This window comes from Triturus cristatus, chromosome 10, assembly GCF_964204655.1.
Source record: "Triturus cristatus chromosome 10, aTriCri1.1, whole genome shotgun sequence".
NCBI classification, from domain to species: Eukaryota; Metazoa; Chordata; class Amphibia; order Caudata; family Salamandridae; genus Triturus; species Triturus cristatus.
Window position 1 is genome coordinate 92,051,614 of NC_140593.1, and position 20,165 is coordinate 92,071,778.

Genomic DNA, 20,165 nt, shown 5'->3' on the forward strand with positions numbered 1-20,165 from the left:
CATTTCTGACTTGCATATGGCAAACATGCAATGGTGTCATGTGCCAGAATGATTTTATTTTATTTTATTACATCTCTATACAAAATATACCAAATGATTTTTTGGCACTAGAGAACATTTAACATTGCAGTATAACACATTAGAGACCAAATTCTTAAAACAGATATGCTTTTAAGAGCCCTTCTGAAGGTGTTGCATAGCTCAATCTCTCACATATGAAGTGGTAACTGATTCCATAGTTTGGAACCAAGAAGCCTGAAAGAGAGTCCGCCTACTCTTGCTACTCAGGACAAAGGAAGGACACAGGAGGCAGGCTCAACAGGAACCTTCTGGGTGGTAGTACATTAAGCAACATCAATTTAAATGAACTTTTACATCCACTGTCAAACAGTGTAGCTTCATGCAGACCTTGAAAAGGTGATCCAATTTTTTAGATGACTGATAAGACATACCACGACCTTCTGGAGTTTTGGAAGCTTCAGCAAGGCAGAAGCTGGCAGTCTTAAGAATAAACTACTACAGTAATCTCTCATGCCTTTTTAATACTCAAATGTAAATGGCATATGCTTTTGCCTTGCAGTTGCATGGTGGCATGGTTACAGTAATCTCTCCTGCCTTTTTGTATGCGATTTATATGTAAATGTAAATGCAAATATAGACACCACAATATTAAAGACCAAAATATCAAAAATATATTGACCATATGCAAAATACAATAATATTGAAAATTACAATATTGAACAGAAAAACATAGAAAGTTGAAAATTTTGAGGCCACAAAAATTGAAATATACAATAACAACATACATGTCAATATAATGATACTCCATAAAAATACTGATATAACACAATATAGAAACATAAATAAGTACCCACATAAAAAAAGAAAATTACCTGCTCTAATACAACTAAAACAAATATAAACACATTTTAATTTTGGCTACAGCAAAAAATATCTTAACATTAACACCATTACCCATATGGCGCATGGATGGGAGATATAAAACATTCTCACCACCTTTCTACCAACTCTATACTGCCCATCGGACAACTGCAAGAAAATAACATACCACTCTCACATTTGCATTACTACCTAATACACAAACACCTACTTAGCATTATTAAACAAAAAAATAATAATTAGGCACCCAATAAATCCATATCAGATATAGAATTTGCTATAATACACACAATATCATAACTTTATCCTAACACCCAGATACAAGGTTGCTATGTCCACTACAATAAAGCCATATACCACCACATAAAGAAATCGACCTTAGGCATTGAATATTCTGCAAATAGTGAATTTCAATTCCAACTTAAAAAGTTATCTGCACTGGCATTTGCACCACCAGAAGGTGTAGCAAGATATTATGACTTACTAATAGACTCTAAATTTTTAAAGACAGCAAAGATAAATGAACTACAGTCCTAGACTACATCAGGCACCTTTGTTGGCTGCCAATCAGGAAACTGACGCTAAGCCAGGTTCTACATTAACTGGTGGAATGCATATGAAAGCACCCTAAATAAAGAATCCTGAACTAACAATGGAGTGGAAGGGTTGCACAGTTCGATCCAAACCACAACAGGCAGACACCATTCACTACTATAACAATTTATCGAAATACTGAAAACAGAACACATTTACAAATCCCTAAGAATTGAACAGCCCATATCTCAAACCCTTAAACCTAAAATAGCCAAACAACTCCTACACATTCATGAATTCCTTCGTCAAAAGGTACAGCTATATACAGAATTACCATCCCTACAGTATCCAGACTCCATAGCCGACACACTACTATAAATTCATAAGCTACACCTAAAACACAGTGAAAAAAATGCATAAACATAAAAACATTTTTGTTCAGTAAAGAAAACAAATACTAATCAACAAAAATATGAAAAGTAAAAATTCAAATAACATACATAAAATAAATTACTGCAATATTTCACACATTTCAATACAAATTAATTTAAACACAATAATACAAAATAAAAATACATACAGTTAAACATTCTAGCCCACATATAAATAAAATTAAAAATATGACTTACAATTCTGTAACAGTAAGGTGTCTTACCTATTGAAACAAAGTGATAATGATCCACAAACAAAAGTACCAAAAAATGCAAAAATTGTAAAGAAGAACAAACAATATATATTCCACGGAAAATGGGACTCCAGTCAGTAAATACATCAAATAAAAAGACTATGTTTATGTTTATGGATTTATAAAGCGTGTAGCTGGCCTTAGGCTTCCCAGCGCTAGGAGAAACGTAACAACGATGGTCTAGGTCAGAATGTCTGAGATTGGGAGGTTTTAAGGAAATAGTAGTGTTATGAGTTTTTTTCTGAATGCTAATTCGTTGGTTATCAAGCTCATGTCCCTGGGTAGTGTGTTCCACATTTTGGGAACCAAATGCTGAAAGGACCTCCCTCCCCATCTTACTCTTTTTATTCTGCCTTGTTACATGAGAAGGTTCTGTGAGGACCTTAAGGTCCTACTCAGTGTATAGTGTTTAACCAGTTTTTTGATTAGTGCCGGGCCTCTGTCATTCATGGCTCTGTGGGCAATACATAGGGCCTTGAATGTAATCCTCATCTGGACTGGAAGCCAGTGAAGTTTACTCAGGGCTGTCCTGGCTGACTGCTGTTTCGGGATTTGTAGCAGGGTCCTTGCTGCGGCATTCTGCACTACCTGCAGGCGGTTAATGATGTATTTTGGGGCGCCCAGATACAGAGAGTTCCCGTAATCCAGCTGTGACAAGATTAGTGCTTGGACCACAATTCTACGGGATTGTTCAGGTAAGATAGGGAGGATTTTTAGAAGCATATGGAGTAGGCCGAAGCATTTTCTGGAAAGTTTTTTTTCTTGGATCTCCATATTAAGATTTTCGTCTAGCCAGATACCCAGGTTTTTGATGGCAGACTTGGAGGTTGGTGGTTCTCCCAACTGAGTGGGACAGCTCATAAGATTCCTGGGGACTGTTTTGTTTCCCAGGAACATAAGTTCCGTTTTATACCCGTTTAGTTTAAGGCAACATTTACACATCCATTCGGCTATTCGAGTCATGCAGGGCCGTAAGTTGTTGTGTAGGGAGTGGGGGTCGTTCGTCGCTGATAATACAAGTTGTGTATCATCCGCGTAGGACACTATGGATAGACCAAATTCGTGAACTATCCTTGCTAGAGGTTGCATGTAGATATTAAAAAGGGTGGGGCTCAGTGCCGAGCCCTGTGGCACTCCGCACGGTAGTTGTAAGGTATCTGATAGATAGTTCCCCTCCATCAATTGAAATGACCTGTCTTTCAGAAATGCAGTCAGCCACTTCATCGCTGTGCCTGTGATACCTTCTTCCTTTAGCCTATTGATCAGTGTGCCATGGACCACCGTATCAAATGCGGCGCTCAGATCCAAGAGTAGAATGGCCGCTGTACATCCTTGGTCCAACACTTTTTTTAGTTCCTCCGTTACCACCAGCAGAGCTGACGCTGTGCTATGTTGGGGCCGGAAACCCATTTGTGTGTCATATAGCCTTTGATTTTCATCAAGATATTGAGACAAGGTGTGATTTACATTTTTTTCTGCAATTTTGCCTAATAGTGGTAGGAGCGAAATGGGTCGGTAGTTTCCAGGTTCAGCTGGATCCAACTGGGGTTTCTTCAATAATGGCCTTATGATTGCGTGTTTCCATGTTTTCGGGACTACACCTTGGGATAGGGACAGTGATACCAAGGCTGCAGTGATTGATTTGCTCTTTTGCCCGCTTGTAGCAGGATATCTGGTGTAATTGGATCTTGGGGCGAGCCTGATTTAATCCTTTGCAGGGTGGAGATCAGATCCTCTACTTGTATTTCTGAGAAATGATCTAGTCCATTTCCTGTTTTAATATTTGGGTCTTCATACATGGGGGGGGAGGTGTTAGCTGTTATGATATATCTATTTTGTTGTAAATTCTCATATAGTAGTTCCACCTTCTTTTTTAGAAAGTTCGCCATCTGGTTACATCTTTCTAAGGAAGAGGGTTGGTGGTTTACTTCTTGGTTGGATGTTAAGGAGCGTACTACTTTGAATAGTTCTTTTTAGCAATTGTGTGCCGAGTTAATTTCTCTTCATAGAATTAGGTCTGGGCTTGGATCATCTCCCTATGATATTGTCTAATAGCTACCTTGTATGGACTTTTGATGGCGGGATCATAGTTTTTTCTCCACAACCTTTCTATTCTTTTACATTATTTTTTTGTGAGAATTAATTGCTTTTTGAACCATGGGGCTTTAATCCTAACCTCAAGTTTACTTTGTTTGGTGTTCTGTGGAAGTTGGCCTGCGACTTTGTTGAGTCAGTCATACCAAGTCTTATTGGCCTCTTCTATGTCCTCTGTCAGGCTTGGTGCTTGGTCCTCTAGTTCAATCCTAATCTTTTCAGGTAGGTATTTTGGCCATTTGTTCTTGATCCTAGTTACTTTGTGACTGGTGTGTCGGGCCTGTTGGTTTTCGAGTATAAATGGGATAAAATAGTGATCTGACAATGGCATTGGTATTGGGATTCCTACTTTTAGCTTAGGGTCATTTGAAAAAATGGCATCCAGTATGTGCCCCTTTACATGGGTGCTTGTGTTTATCCGTTGTTTCAGTTGCATGGCCTACATGCCATGAAGTAATCTAGTCGCTGTGGTATCCTCTGGTTCATCCAGATGGAAATTAAAGTCCCCCAATAGTGTAATGGAGCTCTTACTAGCCACCATGTCTGCTAATAGGCTGGGAAATTCCTCTAGGAATGGTGTGGGAGGTCCTGGGGTCTATAAAGCAAAGTGCCTGAAAACAAATTGTTTGCCGAACGTTTTAGGCTGAATTGTACCATTTCACTGTTGGTGGTGGTGACAGGCAATATCGTGCATTCATAGGTGTTTCTGTAAATGATTGCTACCCCACCTCCTGTCTTTTCCTTCCTATTTTGTCTTCGGATAAGGAAATCTGGGAGAATCTGTGGTGTGTGCTGGCAGGGACCTACTGTGATAAGTCCCATTTTCCATTGCTCCGTTTTTGTGGGCCTGTCTAGTTGTAGTGGCCCTTCGATCTTGTCTGAGTAAAGCTTAGTCCGGCAGAGCGGGCATGACATCTCCTTCCCTATCAAGCTTGTAGGCGCTAGAGTCATCTCACAATGGGCTTTCCCAGCGTATCTCAATGATAGTAAAACATCTCTATCATATGTGATGGGCTTACCGTTTTCTGGGACAGATCCGGCATGGTTCCTGGCCCTTAGCCGTGTCAGGACACGGACGGGCGCAGATGGGCTTGCCTTAGGTGCGCCTTTTGCGCGTTCGCACTGCGGGCGCTATAAGTAGATTTTGCTTAATTACTAGAGCGCTGACCTATCCCTTGTTCCCCACGAGGGTGGTGCCTCTCAGCTGTACTCACTGCTCCTGACCCCCCCCCCCCCAGCTGCCATTCCACTGTTTGGCGTGAGTCAAGATTCCCCACAGTGAGTAAGCATACAGTTCAAATTTCAGTCTTCATTTTTTTTTTAAAAGTCTAAAAAAAAAAGAGTACAAAAACACACAAAAAAGTTTCAGCCATAAAGAAATTACCTTACAAATGAAGCAATATTACAAAATATCTCTTACAATTACCTTAAAAAAACACGAGATTGAAAAGAATCTGCCTTGAAAGAAGTCTTCTGTGCTGCAAAGAAAACCCCAAAAACATCACAAACCCCTATAACCCTAAACAACATAAGATGCAACTACAAAACAATATGTAGAAAAAGAATGAAAGCAGCCGGGTCAGAGGAGACTGCACCACCAGAATCAGTCGCTAGCAATATGTAATATTGCCCACCTCAAACGTTCTGCTGCTTGTAGAATGTAAATATATACTTGAAAATGGATTGGATGAGAGGCAATATGATGACACAGGTAAATCAAGTACAACAAAAAACAAATCACATATCAATGTTTTGTATCTTCCGTCTTTTATTTTCCTTGTTATACTTCATAAAAACAGCCAGCAAGTCAACAAGCAATAGGACATCGATTCTGTCAAACTAAAGTATGATGAAATGACGTTCAATGAGGCAAGAGTAATCGATCAATGTCTGTGTAAAGAATGATACGGACCGTCCGTGAATTCAGCCTGAATTCACGGACGGTCCGTATCATTCAGAATCGATGTCCTATTGCTTGTTGACTTGCTCGCCAGAAGACATATCCTATACTCATACTTTTTTGCCCTGAAGAAGCCCATGTTTGGGTGAAACGCATTGGCTGGCTGTTTTTATGAAGTATAACAAGGAAAATAAAAGTCGGAAGATGCAAAACATTGATATGTGATTTGTTTTGTGTTGTACTTGATTTACCTGTGTCATCATATTGCCTCTCATCCAATCCATTTTCAACTACAAAACAATGTACATATTCAAAACCTTATACAAACCATATTACATATGAAAGGAACACCATACACCAGCTCTCAAACTACAAAACTGTAAGCACATACACTCATATTCAAAATAACCAACTACTAACCTCAAACATACTATTCCTACATGCCTTTATGTACTATTACACCTTTACTGCCTTTACACAGAAAACTAACCTAACATATCAGCATTCCAAAAATACATTTTACACATAACACATTGACACTACAGGCCCGACTATGATGTCAGGCAGAAAGCCTCCGAGCAGCTGTAAAAGTCTTCCCGCCCAACATCGTAGGTTTCAGTCCGACCGCAGTATTAGGATGACGGCAGTCAGAGTGAAACCTGCGGGGGGATTCCGATGCACTTCCAACAGGCTCAAGGAGACTGTTGGAGTATCAGAAGCCACCATAATCCTCTATTGATGGCGGAGCCAGGCTTGGCTCTGCCGTCTGGATTATGATGGCACTTTCCGACAAACATTTCATGTTGGCCGACATGGAAAGGTTGTCGGAAAGTGTCTTTGAGGGCCCTAGCAGGGCCCCTTCCCCCTGGCCCTCCACTATGGGACCTGGGGGTACCTATGATGCCTCCCTAAACATCCCTGCACTGTGTGGCAGGCACCGCATGGTGCTTGACACATGGTGCAGGGATGTTTATGTTTGAAAACATCCATTTCACAATGGCAGTTTGTGCTGTGGGCCTTTTCTGCCCGCCACACAAGCTTCCATTGGGGAAAGGATGTTTCCGACCGCCCGTAGGGCAGTCTCACTCAAATCCGGCAGTCGGAATCGCTGACCTATGGTCCATTGGTTCCAGACTGCAACGGTGTCGGGCGGACGCAAGTCCGCCCAACATCGTAATTAGGTCCTACATTGTTCTCAGAAACCAGCAACAACATTTCCAGAAGCAAACTATGGGCCTGATTATGATGCGGTGGGACCGCCACCAACAAGCCGTCGGTAGCGGTTCCACCGACATCCAGCCCATCCGCCGAAGCGCCACATTAACCGTCAGGCGGTCGGAGCTTGGCTATCGGGGGAAAGACCGATACCTCCGACATGATCAAGGATCCTGTCGGGGCAGCGGTTGGAAACCTATCCCTACAATGAGGATGGTGCCCGCGCAGGCACCTCCGTGGGGATTAGGATGTCCCTTTCCGAGAGCCTGTTCATGGCGGTCTGACTGGCATGCACAGGCTGCCGTAACAGGACTTTGGGGGCCCCAAGCAGGGCCTCTGTCCCACGTAGGCTACTGTACAGTGGCCCAAGGGTTCTCTGGGCTACTCCCATGCCCATGCACAATCGTGTTCCCTGTGCCAGGCACCACATGTTGCCTTACACACAGTGCAGGGATTTGCACAAAGTCCCTTTTTCAACCGCGGCTTGTACTGCAGCCCTTTTGCTGTTGAGAAAGGCATGCACGGCGGTACTCTCGCAATCGGGCAGGTGGGACCACAGACACATTGTCGGACGGTCACCTGCCTGAAACGTTGGCTGTCGGACACTCGTCTGACTGCCATCATAATCAGGCCCTTCGTAACAGTTTAAATATCAAAACTTTAACTGAACTACACTACACACTAAACACTATAACTAAATATAATGTAGAAAAGTAAAATTTGAAAAACCTTACTGTAACAAAGGACATGCTCAGTTTAATGTTAAAAATATACTACATGTGGAATATGTAACCAAAAATATATTTATATTTTGTGAAATAATAAATGCAATATTATACAAAAAAGAGAATATGTTCTGAAAAATGATATAATTAAAAAAAGTACAATGTGCAAAGAATTTACTAATATGCAACAAATTGTTATACATGTGAAAATATATTTTTAACAAAATGCAAAATATATGAATGATATCAAAATAATTGAAAATGTTTACATGAAACGAAAATTAAAACGTTTTACAGGTGTATACCTATATATCATGTAAAGCTTTAAAATATAATGAATGCATGTAAAAAAATTAAAACATTCAATTAAAAAATGTGCTTTAAAAAATAAAAACATTTAAAAGAATGGATGCATATTGTTTGTAGTAAAAAAACTAATATTAATAACACTTTATGATGTGTACATCATATTTTATTTCAACTGCAATAAGATATACAAATGTATAAGAAATACAAATATCTACTGTACTAATAGTAGATAATGAAATATATGACAAACTGTAAAAAATGTAACTATTATTATATACTAAATATTCACAAAATAGATAAAATATTACACTTTGTGTGGGTCAAAATACACTTTTTCCTCTCCAACCTAACATACACTGAGGAAAGTGTTGAACTTTGAGAAGGGCGCGATTACTATTCCCACTCCAGTCTAAACCAGATTTGAGAACGTTGTGGACTTTGAGGGGTACAAATTTACTATTTCCACTCTAACCTAATGCATATGAGGGAAACTGCTGGGATTTGAAGGGGCGCAGATTTATTATTTCCACTCCAATCTCAGCTACCCCGGGGTGAGTGATGGAATTTGAGGGGTTGATATGTAGGGCCTCATTATGATGTAGGTCAGAAAGCATTCCGACCGACGCAGTTTTGAAATGGTTTCCGACCAACTCAGGTTCGAGGAGTCTGATCGACCGACCAATTACGATGTTTCGTTTGGATTCCCATTGACTTCAATGGGAGGTTATGTTCCGACCAACAACACAGGCTCCCATTGAAGAAAGGGGTCGTCACGGAAAACCTTGCACCCTGTGCTGGGCACCCCTTGGTGCCTGCCACACCGTGCATGGTTACAAAGAAGGGACCCATGGGTACCCCCACGGGCCCCAACTACGGGTCCCCAAAGTCAGATTCCGACAGCCGATCCATGTCGGAACGACCGCTTCGGAAAGGCTGTCCGAATCTGAAATCGTAATCTCTCGGTCGGAAATGCACCATAAGACATATGAGTCAGCTCCAACCGACTCTGAGGCTTCGGTGCCGTTAGGGCGCAAGTCGGAACCGAGTCGGACCATCAGAACAGTTTCCAACCATTGTAATCGGTCGGTCAGAAACAAGGCTTCCGACACGGATACGGACAAACCGAATGCCATTGAGAGCCTTTCCGACCGTCATTGTAATCGGCCCCTCACTATTCCCGCTCCATTCTAAGCCACATTGACAAAAGTGTTGGACTTTGAGGGGCACTGATTTACTTATCCAGCTCCAACCTAACACATATCGGTGAAAGTGTTTGTCTTTCAGAGGTACAGAATTACTATTTGCAACAATAATGTAAAACAATTGTAGATATGAACTTCAAAGGTGGTACATTATTATTCCCACTCAAAATATTCCAAGATTTAACTAATACTTTAAAGAATAAACTGACAACTTCGAAAACAAAAATTACCCTATACAACATGATAAAATAATCTTCAGAAAGAGCTCAATTGTTCCAAAACAAATTACTGAAATAAATAAATCATACAAAATGTAAATCTTTTTAACATAATAAACAAATATGTTTTTTTAAACTGTATGCAATAAATATTCCATAATGTTACTTAAACCTTAAAAACAATATTAAACACTAAATAATTTTAAATATTTAATGAAATTAATAATATTTACAATACCAAAATAAGCATTTCAAAATAAATTAATAGTAAAATAAATTACTTTAAAATGAAAAATTAATTTTATTACAAATAGAAATTGTCTACAATGTACAACCTTTCAAAATTGTTATGTGCACATTAATCAAACAATTATCCTTATTATACATTTATTTTTTTAAATAAATAAAAAAGGAAGTTCTTTAGACATATGCTAAGAACTTTATATTTGAGAAATATCATTTTTAACCTCAAAAACATTACAAAATGAAATTGTAATTGCATTAGAAATAATGTAATACATTTAAATAGATTTCTGGCCATTCATAAATCATCAAATATTATTAAACCTAAAACAATTTAGTAATATATTACTTTTAATAATAAAATATCTACATTAAATTCATACACATTATTTTAAAATGCTACTCACCCTAAACCCCTATAATTCCCAACAACCCAAAAATAAACTAACAACACTATATGATGTCTAAATAAAGTAGTTTAAAAAATACTAATTTTCAATTTATTCAAATAAATAATTACAACATAAACAAATTACATTTAAAAAACTATATTCAAAGCACTACCCAACCTAAACTCATTAATATCCCACAAAACTGAAAAATAAAATCACACAAATAGTATATTATTCTTTATTTAATTGATCAAAAAATGTAAATATTAAATTGCAAAAAATGTAAAATAAAAAGAGCACAGAAATTATCATAATTTCATAAAATGTTTCATTAAAATACTGCCAACCCTAATATTCTAGTATACCAAACACGTTAAAAGTGTTTTGAAAAAAACTTAAGAACTTAGCGAACAAGTCGGACACCACCTAGCTGTTCGCACAAGAGAAGAACAGATATTTAATACAGTAAAGAGTATTAAAGACTTAGATGGAGGGGTAAGAACGGAAGCCTCTGAGATTAGAAGAGCGTTTGAGGGATTCTATGAAGACTTATATAAAGAGCCTAATAGAGAACTGGAGAACATGGATGAATATTTGGAGCAATATGAAGGATTTTGTCCTAAAGAGGAGGAACAGGCTAATCTAAATAGATCCCCTACGTGGGAGGAAATTCAGATGGCACTGAAATCATTAGCTAAAGGAAAAGCTGCTGGGATAGATGGAATCCCTTCAGAATTTTATGCAAAATTTTCAATACAGCTCAGAATAATTATGCTTGAATTGTTTAGTTCCATTTTTAGTGGCGGTAAGTTACCTCCCTCGTGGTCTACAGCGAAAATTATGGTTTTTCCCAAAAAAAATAAAGACCCCATGGAAATGGGTTCTTATAGACCGATCACACTAATAAACGGGGACTCGAAAATTTACTCAAAAGTACTGGCCGCCCGATTAGCCCCTATTATCCATAATATAGTGTCTCCTCGTCAACACGGGTTTATCCCAGGGAGATCAACATCGGACCATGTTCAACGGGTGATATCGCTTTTTGACTTCGCAGGGAAAACAGGAGACCCTATGGCTTTAATACTATTAGATGCAGAAACAGCCTTTGATAGGGTCTCCTGGAGGTTCCTCTGGGAAATGATGGCTAGGTGTGGACTTACACCGCAATTTATTAAAGCCATGCAAGGACTATATGTAGACCCAGGAGCCAGCCTCATGATCAATGGGACACTCTCAGAGAGATTTAAGATCACTAGGGGCACGAGACAGGGATGCCCATGCTCTCCCCTGCTATTTGCAGTTTATATAGATGCATTCATAAGGAAATTAGAAAATCATCCATTAGGGACCCCGATAAAGGCATTTAATATTGATACAAAAATTCTAGCGTATACCGACGATATAGCCATAGTAACCTGTAATCCTATTCAAGCAATGGCAGCGATTGAGGAGGAAGCGAATAGCTTTGGTAAGATCTCTGGATATAAGTTGAACTCAACTAAAACACAGATAGTCATTAATGATAAGCTCAAGATGGATGACTATAGAGTAACGGAACATGCTATCTATCTAGGAGTTGATATAAGTGCAAACATAGATAATATAGTGAGCTTAAACTTAGACCTACTAATTAAACATACCAAGAAAGAACTAACTCGACTTGACAACCTACATCTTATTATTGGCGGGAGATGCAACGTCATCAAAATGCTATTTTTTTACCTAGATTCCTGTATCTCTTTCGTACAATATGCCTGGAGTTCACTCCCCAACAGTTTAAAAACATAGAGAACATCTTTTCCAGATTTATTTGGGGTTATAAGAGATCTCGCCGAGCTCTTAAATGGCTTATGCTGCCCAAAGAAAGAGGCGGACTCGGAATGCCAAATTTTAAGTTATATTATTGGGCTATGGTAATAAGATATAGGTGCCGATCACGATCCGGTAAAAAATTCCCCCGTGCGACTCGTATCGGGTCTTTTTACCGTACGAATCGTACAAGTGCCGTACGAACTGGCAATCACGATTCGCATGGTAAAAAGTCCATACGAACCGCACTGGGAATCATTCCCCACACGTCCTCGGGTCGGAAAATGTGTCCGACACGTCCTCGGACGATTTACCTTACAAACGTGAAAATCCAAGTCCGACCGAGGAATCACGATCCATCCCGTGCGTCCGAGGTTACAACCGTATGGAAAAAACACCGTCCGCACCGAACTCCTACAGCAACCATGGAGACATGTGCCCGCATACGCGCCCAACACTCCCCCCAGCCCCCGTACGTCCGACACGTACCCCCCGTATATGTATACCCCCACCCGTCTAGGTACACCCCAGTACGTTCCAGTCGAACCCCCACCCCAGTACGTGTCATACCCCCCGTGTACCTACACCCCAGTACGTTCCAGTCGTACCCCCACCCCTGGACGTGTCGTACCACCGTGAACCTACACCCCAGTACGTTCGAGCCCCACCCCCACCCCAGTACGTGTCATACCCCCCGTGTACCTACACCCCAGTACGTTCCAGTCGTACCCCCACCCCAGTACGTGTCGTACCCCCCGTGTACCTACACCCCAGTACGTTCGAGCCACACCCCCACCCCAGTACGTGTCATACCCCCGTGTACCTACACCCCAGTACGTTCCAGTCGTACCCCCACCCCAGTACGTGTCGTACCCCCCGTGTACCTACACCCCAGTACGTTCGAGCCACACCCCCACCCCAGTACGTGTCATACCCCCCGTGTACCTACACCCCAGTACGTTCCAGTCGTACCCCCACCCCTGGACGTGTCGTACCACCGTGAACCTACACCCCAGTACGTTCGAGTCGTACCCCCACCCCAGTACGTGTCGTACCACCGTCAATGTACACCCCCCCACCCCAGTACGTGTCGTACCACCGTCAATGTACACCCCCCACCCCTGTACGTGTCGTACCACCGTCCATGTACACCCCAGTACGTTCCAGTCGTACCCCCACCCCAGTACGTGTCGTACCACCGTCAATGTACACCCCCCACCCCAGTACGTGTCGTACCACCGTCAATGTACACCCCCCCACCCCTGTACGTGTCGTACCACCGTCCATGTACACCCCAGTACGTTCCAGTCGTACCCCCACCCCAGTACGTGTCGTACCACCGTGAACCTACACCCCAGTACGTTCGAGCCCCACCCCCACCCCAGTACGTGTCATACCCCCCGTGTACCTACACCCCAGTACGTTCCAGTCGTACCCCCACCCCAGTACGTGTCATACCCCCCGTGTACCTACACCCCAGTACGTTCCAGTCGTACCCCCACCCCAGTACGTGTCGTACCCCCGTGTACCTACACCCCAGTACGTTCGAGCCACACCCCCACCCCAGTACGTGTCATACCCCCCGTGTACCTACACCCCAGTACGTTCCAGTCGTACCCCCACCCCTGGACGTGTCGTACCACCGTGAACCTACACCCCAGTACGTTCGAGTCGTACCCCCACCCCAGTACGTGTCGTACCACCGTCAATGTACACCCCCCCACCCCAGTACGTGTCGTACCACCGTCAATGTACACCCCCCACCCCTGTACGTGTCGTACCACCGTCCATGTACACCCCAGTACGTTCCAGTCGTACCCCCACCCCAGTACGTGTCGTACCACCGTCAATGTACACCCCCCACCCCAGTACGTGTCGTACCACCGTCAATGTACACCCCCCCACCCCTGTACGTGTCGTACCACCGTCCATGTACACCCCAGTACGTTCCAGTCCTACCCCCACCCCAGTACGTGTCGTACCACCGTCAATGTACACCCCCCCACCCCAGTACGTGTCGTACCACCGTCCATGTACACCCCAGTACGTTCCAGTCGTACCCCCACCCCAGTACGTGTCGTACCACCGTCTATGTACACCCCAGTACGTTCGAGCCCCACCCCCACCCCAGTACGTGTCATACCCCCCGTGTACCTACACCCCAGTACGTTCCTGGCGCACCCCCAACACAACCTCCTAAGTACGGAGCGCACCCCATGCCCCAACATCACAACCGCATGTACGAGTCGTACAAAGCCACACACAAGGACATAATCGTACAACCAAATGGCCCATGTACACACCGTACACACGCTCAAAACGCACGTACACAACAAGGACAAAACAAAACAACACAAGAATACACCATTCGAAAGGCACACAGCCACTAAACATGGCCAACAACCACTAAAATAACACAATCACTGACCTGCAACTGTCAAAAACAAACAGAGGCCCAATACACCACCACTCCTTATAACACACCCACCCAAAATTCAAACACTGCCACACCCACCCATGGACCAATGAAAAGGGCCCACACACACAAACCATGAGCCTTTGCAACAGACTCACTGCTGCCAGACACCACAGAACCAGACTACAAGCTACACCACATCTTACACTTGCACACCTTCACACGACCACCCTCACAAACACCCTCTCATCACATTCACACACACACACAACCATCCACACCCCCCCCCAACATCCACACATCCCCCACACCCACACCATCCCCACCCACATCCCTCACCATGCCCACTACCAAGAATCCAAAGTTCAGTCACCGAGAGTTGGAGGTCCTTGTTGATCAAATCCTCAGAGTCGAGCCACAGATCTTTGGAACATTGGTCAGAAGCACCAGCCAGGCAGCCAAAACAGCCATGTGGCAGACCATCGTCGATGCTGTGAATGCTGTTGCGGACACCAGGAGGACCAAGCAGGATTGCCAGAACAGGTGGTACGATCTGCGGAGGAGGGTCAGAGCCAAGAGGCAGGAGGAACACGACCAGGCCAACGCCACCGGAGGAGGGCCCTCCCGCAGACCCGTACAGTACCATCCCTGGGAGGAGAGGGTGATGGCCATACTGCCGGTGGAGGCAGTTGAAGGAGTAGAAGGACTCCGAGACCCGGGTGAGTACACAAACAACGCACCTCACATGGGGGGAACTGCAACCACAACCAAAATTAATAACAGGCACGCAACCACCACAAGCCATCGCATGACTCAACCACACTCCATGAGCAGGCACATGCCACTGCTGCCACCATGCCCCATGCACCCAGCTGGACAATGTCAAGTCACAGGCCACAGAAGACAACAACACATGACACGGTAACCCGGATGGCGGGAGGCTGGGCACCAAGAATCACATAGTGCGACTCCAAAGCAGACAACAATGCCCTCTGCCCATATGGCCTAGGTCACAGCCAGACAAACACTGTGTCCCAACACAGGAATGACTTGCCAGCAAATGGCGGACGCCTTGCATCAACACATGGGGGTGAAGGCACTGTTTTGCACATGACAGCAGCTAATGAACATCCAACATTGTGAAAGAGTGGCAGCACACACCACCACAGCAGCAGCGCACAGACACACAGCAGACAAAATGGGTGCCTGGAGATCAGAAACAAACTCACATCAACAGGCCAAGGGCCACTCAAAGATCTGCTAACAGTGTGTGCCCAGGAAGCTGGGCCAAGGTGACAGAGGGTGACACACGGAGGGAGGGAGAGGGGGACACAGAGGGAGGGAGAGGGGGACTGAGAGGGAGGGAGACGGACAGAGGGAGGAGGCTGACACACAGAGGGAGGGAGAGGGGGACAGAGAGGGAGGGGGACAGAGAGGGAGGGAGACACAGGAAGATGGACAGAGGGAGGAGGCTGACACACAGAGGGAGGGAGAGGGGGACAGAGAGGGAGGGAGAGGGGGACAGAGAAGGAGGGAGACACAGGGAGAGCAAATCAGTCCTTTGGTGTGTGGGAATGTCTGCTCGTCAGCAGGTGGACTGCGTGCATGTAGACAAGGGTGGCCAGTGCCAGAACCCCCCCTCTTCATCATGGCAAAACGCAGGGCCATGTCACAACCTGTACACGAGCACAAGGACAGCCACCTGCATCATATAAGTGTGTGGATCCACTCCATGTGCACATGTACAGTGCTACAAGGAAGGCGCAAATGCATGGCTCGCCACACATGCACACTCCACTGCTGACTGCAGTTACACTTGATGCAGCAAGTAAGACTGTGCCACACATAGTTAAAGGGGCCAAATTGGTGGCCAAGGGACACACCCATGCACAAGTGCACTGTGAGTGGAATGCAAGACAGATCCTAATTCCAAGAGTAAATGTGCCAACTTTGTAACGGATGAAACATGGATGTTGCATGGATCAAAATTAACATTTTCTCTCTCACACACAGGTCAACGTCGTGCTGCACCCCCCAACACTGGGGGGGAACACTCACAGGACCCGGATCTGCAGGAGACCGATCCCACCGGCAGCGACCACTCTCACCACTCTGCGGACGACCCCGACCGACCTGGCCCCTCTGGTGTCCAACCACCTGCAGCACCTGCGTCAGGTACAACCGTGCCAACCACCACCCCCACTCCTGCCACATCCCAGGAGACACCCAGGATCCCTGCCCCAACACCACAATGCAGCCAGGCTCGCCAGGAGGGACACGGTGTCCCGGGCACCCAGGAGGAGGCAGGCGACAACGCCAATGCCACCCCTCAGGGGTCCCGGAGACCCGATGTTCCCACAAGTGCAGGCCAGACGCAAGTGGGCAGGGGTGGTGGGAGTGGAGGACGGCGGAGGCGCGAGCCTGACCAGTTGGCTGGGGATCCGGTATTTTCCCATGTCCGTAACATCCTGGACTCATACCGGCAGGACACCACGGGCATGGCCCAGGTTGTGTCCGTCCTCGAGGGGATCAAGGTCCAGCAGGCCCAGCAACATGCGGAGCTAATAGCCTGTCTACAGCTACACCAACGGAGGATGGAGGACAGACAGGCTGAGCAAGTGACGGCGTCCCAGGGGATTCACGCTGAACTCCGTCGGATGGCCGACACCATGGCCGACCCTCCCTGTGCCAGAAGGCGGAGAACATCACCACCCACAGGGAGGGATCATGAGGAGGAGGAGGAAACATCCGACGGAGCATCCCAGACGTCGTCACGGCCTGCTGCTGAGGTTCCCCGCAGGAAGCCGGGTCGTCCACGGAAAGGACCGTGAGGGTGGCTGCTACATCACCATCTCCCAGGACACCTGGCCTGGCACCTGGCCCACTGGAGCAACAGCATCACAGCATCAAGAGACATTCTCTGCCACATGGCCCTGCTGGTCACTGGCTGACCAATGTTGACAAAGACTGTGGCATGGACTCTGAGGATTTCCAATGGCAAGGACACCAACTCCCCTACTGAACTTTGGATTCCCGAATCCCGGAAAGCCCCTCACTTTGTCCCCCCCCCCCCCCAATAATAAATCACACTATTAAGAGTAGATGCCTGCTGGTAGCATTATTACCTAACATGTGTCTTGTACAGTCTAAACATGCCTGAGTCATCTGTTCACTTCAACCATCCACACCCTGGGGCCTGAGTCTGGCACAGGACACATGGGTCACAGTTTATTAGGCAAGACAGACATGGAGCACCATACACACCCGTGATGGTCAGAACCAGCTGAGGGGGTGGCCGAACAACCGTGCTGACAGACACATTGAGTACAGCAACAGTCATGCGCAGAGGTCAGGGATCCTGGCCCGTGTCCTGGGGGGCACCCAGGTATGTGTAGACAGGTGGCAGAACCATGTCCTGCAAGCTTGAGTCCGGTGGATGCAGAGAATGGGGTCATGGACAACGTTGGATGCATGGGGATGGCACATGTCACAATACCCACACAGTCATGGACATCATGCCCAATACACAGTCTCAGCACACACACACACACAGCTTGCATCTTGCCACTCGACACATTGACACATAGCCACAATCAGGGAATACCATGCCAGACATGCAGGATGCACCGTGCCAACACACCAGCACTGACTGAGAAGAGGCACCTTGGAGGCATAGGGACACCTTTATTAGTCATGTTTTTGGGATTGCAGAGGCAACTTGAAGTACACATGAACACATCATGTGGAGTAACATGTGGCTCCAACACTGGCACCCCCCTTCTGCAGCACAAATGCGTGATAGCCATGGAACTGGCACACAAGCGTCGGCTAACAGCTAAACACCCACAGCTGCTCACGGAGAGCCTGCCATACACCATACATCCGCTGATGTGGAAGTCCCACGCCATGTCAAGACAATGTTAACCGTATGTGTCCGAGGGCAGTGTCACACACATTGATGCCATCATCACAATCCACTATCCCATCACTGATGACTGACAACCAGGCAGCCCATCTATTCAGGTGTACCCAGCTGCATGTCGTGTCCCATGGGGATGCCACATGTCTGCAGAGGAACCAAACCCCGACCGGGGCAGTGTGCACACATCGTGAACAACTGCCACACCCAATACACCCCAGATGCATCCCTTACCCCATGGAGACTTCCAAACGTGTCCGTGCCTGTAACGCTGAGTCAGCCCACGATGTCATGTCCATGAGGAATAGCAGTGCCACAACAATGCAACCAGCAAACGGCATGCGCAGGTACCTGGGGAAGAGAGACACACAAGAAGTCAGCCACAAAAAGCACAGCCACTTGCATGTGCAGTTACTCGACACATGTATGGATGACAACATGCTAGGTCACAATTATGACTGGGGAAATACTACCATCACTGCCACCATCACTCCAGTGACACACCCACACACACCTCTGACCCACGTGCCATACATGCAGGTGGAGACACACATCACAACGCATGCCACACGGGGACCAATGCGTGCACACTCAGACCCTGGTACTCACCACTAAGCAAAGAAGTCGCGTATGAGCCGAGTCCGGATGTCCTCTTGCGGCTCCACATCCTCCACATCACTAGCCCCATTGCCAAGCCCTTCGTCCTCCACGGGTGGATGGTCCTCGTCATGTTGATTCAGGATGAGTGGCACAGCTCTTTCAACTGCCATGTTGTGCAGCATGCAGCAGACCATGAAGATCTTGCAGACCTTCGCCGGGGCATAAGGGAGTGCACCGCCGGTCTTGTGGAGGCACCGGAATCGGCTCTTCAGCATGCCAAACGTCCTCTCTATCACTCGCCTTGTCCGGCCATGGGCGGTGTTATAGCGGAGCTGGGCCGGCGTGATGGGGTTGCGGAGAGGTGTCAGCAGCCAAGGCATGTTGGGATAGCCAGCGTCCCCTACATGGGAAGCACATGGACATCGTTAGAACTGGTGTAGCGGTCGTGCTGGTCGGCTATACAGAATACAGGACAGACAGACTGTACCCACCAACAACACATGCCCGTTCGTTGCGCAGCTGCATCATCATATCAGGCATCCCGCTACGCCTCATGATGTAGGCATCGTGTGCTGATCCTGAGAAACGAGCACAGACATGTGAAATCACCATATTGGACAGACACACCACAAGGGCATTGATGGAGTGGTAGTGCTTCCGATTGCGGTACGCCACCTCCCGTGCGTGTGGTGGTACCAAACCTACATGTGTCCCATCTATGGACCCAATGACATGGGGCATCCCTCCCAGGGCATAGAATCCACGCTTGACCTCAGTCATCTGTTCAGGGGTTGGGAACTTGATGAAGTCATCCAGGTGAATCAACATGGCCTCCAAGAAATCATGCAGCACACCGCTGAACATGCTCTGGGACATGCCACCAACATGAGCTATGGTATTTTGGAAGGTACCCGTGGCCAGAAAATGTAGGGCAGCCATTACCTTCAGCTGGGGTGTCAGTGCCGTAGGATACCTGTGCTGCGGTTGCAGGTGTGGTGCCA